Raw genomic sequence first — 6,665 nt, 5'->3', positions numbered from 1 at the left:
TAGTTAGTTAGTTAGTAGTTAGTTAGTTAGTTAGTAGTTAGTTAGTAGTTAGTTAGTTAGTTAGTTAGTAGTTAGTAGTTAGTTAGTTAGTTAGTAGTTAGTTAGTTAGTTAGTAGTTAGTTAGTTAGTTAGTTAGTTAGTAGTTAGTTAGTTAGTTAGTTAGTTAGTTAGTTAGTTAGTTAGTTAGTTAGTTAGTAGTAGTTAGTTAGTTAGTTAGTTAGTTAGTTAGTTAGTTAGTAGTTAGTTAGTTAGTTAGTTAGTTAGTTAGTTAGTTCGTTCGTTCGTTCGTTAGTTTCGTTTGTTCGTTCGTTAGTTCGTTTCGTTCGTTTTTTCGTTCGTTCGTTAGTTCGTTCGTTCGTTCGTTCGTTCGTTTTCGTTCGTTCGTTTTCGTTCGTTCGTTCGTTTGTTTCGTTAGTTCGTTCGTTCGTTCGTTCGTTCGTTCGTTCGTTCGTTCGTTCGTTCGTTCGTTCGTGTTCGTTCGTTCGTTCGTTCGTTCGTTCGTTCGTTCGTTCGTTCGTTCTTTCGTTCGTTCGTTCGTTCTCCTTCCTCCTTTTTCTTTCGTTTTCTCTCATTTTTCTTCTTCCCTTTTCGTTCCTTCGAGCTTTGCTTTTTCCTAAAGTAAAAGCTTTTCTTGTTTTTAAAGTTCAGTATTTGAATTATCAGCTTCTCTTTTCGCAGCAGTAAAACTTTTATTCTTAGTAATAAGCACAAAAGCTTACTTATGTCCTTCAAAACATTTAGAATTTCCATATAGTGGAATATTTCATTATAAATGTTCACATATTTCCATTTATCAATTGTATTCTACCAAAAATGATGCATTAAAATTTTTTGGTTTTTCAAAACAAAAAAAAAAAAAAAACTTTAGAAAAAAGAATTTACATAAAAATTATATAGAAAACCTCATGAAAATTATACAAGCTTTTACTGCCAGAAAAAAATCATTAACCACATTTTACATTTCAAAATTATATTTGCATTCGTATGCACAACATCATAATCATCATCGACAATCTATCTAACTCCCAAAAAAAAAAAAAAAAACATTATTAAAAAAAATTTTAAAATTTTCTACAAAAATTGAACACATTGATTTTTCTTCATATTGCTGCAGCGTTTCATTTTCGAAATATAACGGATTCGTTGCACAGTCACTCATTCACATACACACACATAGAGATGAATATGAAAATAAAATGCGTAAAGGTAGCAATGATATAAATTCTTATGGGTTTGTTATGGGTGGCTGGCAGCCCAATTCATATATATACATATATAAATCCTTTATAGGAAAATGCGTGAGTACAAATGCAAACAAACAACATTTAACTGAGGCCGCCGTTAGCAGCAGCAACAAACAACATGTTGGAAAGAGAGACAAAACGTCAAGAGTCGACATTCATACAAATATATTGTGTATACAAAAAAAAAAAAATTGTACAAAAACAGTAGAAAAAGCACAGGCAAAATGTCGAACTACTACGAGTGAAAACTATATAACCAGATACAAATGTACACAGGATACTTCAGTTGTAGGATTTTTTTCTCGTCTTTTTTCATTGTTGCAACATGATTATTGTGCTGGCATTTATAATATGCCAGCGTAGGTCGGTTGGGAAATGTAGGTCCAAGTCTTAAGACTTTTTATATAGAGCTTTTATTTTATTGCAGTAAAAAGCTTGGTAACTGAACTTTTTACATAAAACTGAGCTTACTTTTTAGTATAGAGAGAAATATCAGTAACTGATCTCTGGTATAGAATGAAAGCTTTGCAACTAAGCGTGCTTTCTAATGTAGAAAGAAAGCTCAGTTATACAGCTTGCTTTGTATATAGAAAGAAAGTTCAGCCACAAAAATGATTTCCTTGTAGAGGAAGAAAGCTCCGCCGCAAAGCTTTTATAATATGAGCTTTTATAATATGAGCGTGGGTCGGTTAGGAAATATAGGTCCAAGTCTAAAGACTATATATAGAGCTTTTATTTTATTGCAGTAAAAAGCTTGGTAACTGAGCTTTTATGTAAGATCTCTATTCTAGAGATCTCAAGAATAGAATGAAAGCTCTGCAAATACATATGAGCGTGGTTCGGTTAGGAAATGTAGATCCAAGTCTAAAAACCTTTTATATAGAGCTTTTATTTTATTGTAGTAAAAAGCTTAATAATTGAGCTTTTTACATAAAAGCTCAACTGAGCTTACTTTTTCGTATAGAGAGACTTGAGATCTCTAGTATAGAATGAAAGCTCTGCAACTATGCTTGCTTTTTAGTATAGAAACAAAGTTCAGTTATAGAGCTTGCTTTGTATATAGAAAGAAAGCTCAGCCACAAAAATAATTCTCTTGTAAAGGAAGAAAGCTCCGCCGCAAAGCTTGTACTCTAGTATACAAATAAAGCTCAGCTATAAAGCTTGCTTTGTAGTGTAGAGAAAAAGTTCAGCTACAAAGCTTTCCTTGCAGTATGGAGGCACATCTCAGATGCAAAGCTTTCTTTCTAGTCTTGAATGAAAGCTCAGCTAAAGACCTTTCTTTTTAGTGAGGAAAGAAATGTTCAGCAACTGAGCTTGCCTTCAAGTAAAGAAAGAATGCTCAACCGACGAACTTATTCTCTAGTAGAGGAAGTATGTTCAGCCACAAAGCTTGTTCTCTTGTTTAGAAAGAAAGCTTTTCACACAGAGCTTGCTTTCTAGTATAAAAAGAAAGTTCATATATAAAACATAATTTCTAATATAAAATGAATGAGCAGGAACAAAGCTTGCTTTCTAGTATACAAAGAAAGTTCAGTTACTGTAGAAAAAGCTTGCCTATTGAGCTTTAATTTTTCTACAGCAAAACCTTAGTCACTGATCTGATTAAACAACAACAAAAACAGGTCAAAACTGTTTTATAATAAACTAAGCTTTTCCTCATTGACCTTTTATGACACAAGTCTAGGGTCTCAAAAATCCAAATGAAAATTCTATATATGATGGAAACATCATCTACAAATACATAAACATTAATATACACATATACATGATATATATATGGATGGTTGCATGTATGTATGTTTAACGACCCACTCAGCAGTATTGAACTCGATTTGTATGAATTGTACGTGTAACTAGCAACTTTGCCATTGTTTTTTGTTGTAGTTATTCGACAGCAACAACAACAATTATCAGGCAAAAACAGTAGGATCTGTTGTTTATAAGAGAGGGTCTAAGGACGAAAGGCAGAGAGTAAATAATAAAATTGCATTTATTATGTGTATGTATGTTTGAGTGTTTTGGGCTCCTGTGAGCTTATGTTTGTAAATGTGTGGGTGGTATATGTTGCAGCCATTTGGGAGTAAAAAAGCGTTCAAGTGTATGTGTTGCTAGTACAACTAACATGGTTTGTTTCGTTGCTGTTGTTGTTGTTTTATTGCCTTCCATATTTCTGCGAAAAAAATATCAACTTTTATTTTTGCTGCCAGCGTTATTTTGCGTTATTTTTACGTTTTGCATAACCACTGTTTTTCAACATATAACCAAACTTGTAGGAAGTATATATGTAGTATGTATGTGTGTGTGTATGTTTACGTGTGTATGTGCCCTGTAAATTATGCAACGATGCGCAACGATTTTTGTATTGAATTTTGAACGTTCGATTGGGTTTTTATATCATCATACCAACCAGGCCATGAAGAATTGAACAAACCAAAATGCAAAAACATGGAAAACAACGAACATATAACGACGACCTCCCCCACCCCATCATACAGGGATATTTTAACATCACAACCCCTCGCCCACTTTTGTTCATTTTCCACCAAAATATTTTGGGCAGAGTATGAGTATTTTATGTGTGTGTGTTTCCTTTTTACTCCCATCGTTGTTTTTCATTTATTATTTCATTTTTATATCTGAATTCGTGTGATGTTGGTTTTGTTGTTTTTGGTCCACTCATATAATGTTTTTGGGATTTTGTTGGTGTGATATTATCACTACAACTCTATGACTGCCACCATTAAGAGTTTTGGTATTATTTAATATGTATTTTTACTGCCGACTGTAGTGATCTCTTTTTTTGGTTTTTATCTATGATCGTGTTTAAGTAATATTAGGTTGATTGGGTTGAAAATAAAGGTCTCGATCGGGCTTGTTGGGATCTCCTTTACATCGAAAATGTTGGAGAAAAACGTTATTATCTAGTCCATTGTTAGAATCTTAGTTTTCTGGATAAATTTTCCTGAATGTCAATGACAAATTCCCGGTGTACTTTACTTGAGCGCCTGCATTAATGACCCAAACTTACGGTAGTCTTTTTCAGACATAGGGCCAGCTAGAGACCCTTTGTCACTTGAAAGGAACACGCAGGTGGCAAGTACTTTACTCAAGTACAAGTACTTTACTCAAGTACAAGTACTTTACTCAAGTTCTTAGACTATATAATCTCTGACCATTGTATTCCCTTAGTGGTACGTCCGTCAAACTTCAGACCATATCTGAAGTCTTTCTCGACAACAAACTAAAACCACATTGTTGGGATAGCAACAGCAGTACGAGACTGATGTATTAGATCGAAGTACGATCTTCATATATAAGCTATGACAATGGTTTCTTGCACTTATACTTCAGTAAAACCTGAAACATGGCCTAATTAGGAAGGGAACTTTATCGATAACACAATAACCCATCCCTCATCTTTTATTCTTTACATTCAATTATTAACTCTTACTACTTAACCCGATGTATGTCGTTCCTCTGACACCAATTGATTCGAAACTTTTAGTCTACAGTGATTTCTTTGAGGGGTCCTGTTGTTTCGGCAATCTTATTCTGAAATATTAACTTCAACGTGCATCAATTTTCAATATTCTCTTTTTCAATAACAACCATCACGTGCATCCTGGAGGGTCTCCTCCCTCCTCTGTATTCTGTTTCTTTAACAGCTATTCATGCCCTCTATGGGGCCCTACTGATACGGCAATTACAGTGGAAATTTGTACCAAAAGATTAGTTCTATTCGCGATTTTAGTTTCTACCACAATCACCTCGAGCACACCGAAGAGACCTCTCAAAAACTGGAACAAGGCTAAGTCCATGACATCAGATAGGCTGGACTCTCTGGTTAGGACTTCCAGTTTACTGGAGGTACTTCTACCACTTCTATTCTCCTGGATCGTAATAACACCAAGGTAACATGTCCCAGTGGTCCGGCAGACCATGAAGTATGTATTGTCATATTCCTCTCGCTGTGGTCACTTAGCATAAGATTTTTCTGGTCCTTTATACCGTTCTAATATTACAAGTGAATGTATAGGGTCCAGGTTCTTAATTCAGTTCTCGTTGCCACGAAAGGTCTCTTCCTCAAGTTTCCTTTCCTTCACAGCAATGATTTTCGCTCTATTATTGTCGATTATACTAGTATTTGTACTCTGGAATAAATAGAACATAAAATGAGTAATGGGGTGAAGCACAAATAGTGGGCATGGCACATCTCACATGAATTAAATTGTAAAATGTGTGTATTGGGGAAACGAGAATAATTAGGGTGTCCAAATTTTGTATGAGTTACTTTAGTATCAATTTAAATAATTATGAAATGGTAGATTTCAAATAGTGGGCGTTGTACCTCCCTTATGAATTAACTACTAAAATTTTTATAACTGGAAAACTAAAGCAGCTAAAAATATTGCACAAACAACTTTGATATTATTATGGACATTTGGGGGAAAAATGGGCGAATTAGCAATAGTGGGGGTGGCACCTCTCATATGAATAAAATACTACAATTTTTATATAAGGGATACTATAACAGCTAGAGTAATCAAATTGTATATAAAGACAAATAATGGACTTGTTAGCCTTGCCAGTTAGGTTAGGTTAGCCAGCCAGTTTAAAATATACATATCATATATTTAGGCAATGGACATTATCCTCTTAGTGTCCTTACAAATCGTTGATGCCTTAATAGCTTTTGCCAGCGAATTTTTTCTTACGCTTCAAATGATTTGTTCGCGATATTTTTTTTCATACATACATATGTATAGAAAAATATACATATACATAAACATTTTTTTGGGTGCTACAATTCATAACTATACAATAAGGACACTATGACAACCATCATAATATATCCTGCAGGTTTTGTTTATATATGAATTTAATACTTTGTTTTCATTTTTTTGAAATATTTTGGGTAGAAGGGAGTAACTTCTCTCTATATATATATTTGCATTTAATTCACATACATCTAAACATTCATACATACATACGTGTATATGCATTCATATGCATGAACGTATATATTGTTTGGTCCTTGTTTGTAACAGTAGAAGTTTGAGTCCTTCTGTTTTATTTTTATTTTTTTGATTTCATTGCTGTTGCAGTCTCTTGTTTATGTGTATAAATATTTAATTATAATTTGAATGTATTTTTTTTTTTTTTTGTACTTTCGCGGAGGCATGGTTGCTTGGCGGATGATTGCAACACCAAACGCGGCAAATATGCAAAGAAGAGAGAGAGAGAGCAAAATGGTATTAAAAAAAATTGGAATCATGTTTGTGGTATTTGAAAGCGGCGGTTGGGGAATAATTGCAAATATAAGCGGTGGTTGGAATGGTTGAAAATGGTTTCGCAAAATTGGTTGCAAAACATATTTTATTTTTTGAAACCAGACTGAGTTCGAAATAGTTTTACTTGAGG

Source organism: Lucilia sericata, unplaced genomic scaffold (genome assembly GCF_015586225.1).
Source record: "Lucilia sericata isolate MDLA Ls3-8-SP2 unplaced genomic scaffold, ASM1558622v1 Contig001875F_arrow, whole genome shotgun sequence".
In the NCBI taxonomy this organism is placed as follows: domain Eukaryota; kingdom Metazoa; phylum Arthropoda; class Insecta; order Diptera; family Calliphoridae; genus Lucilia; species Lucilia sericata.
Note: the sequence above shows the minus strand (reverse complement) of the source record.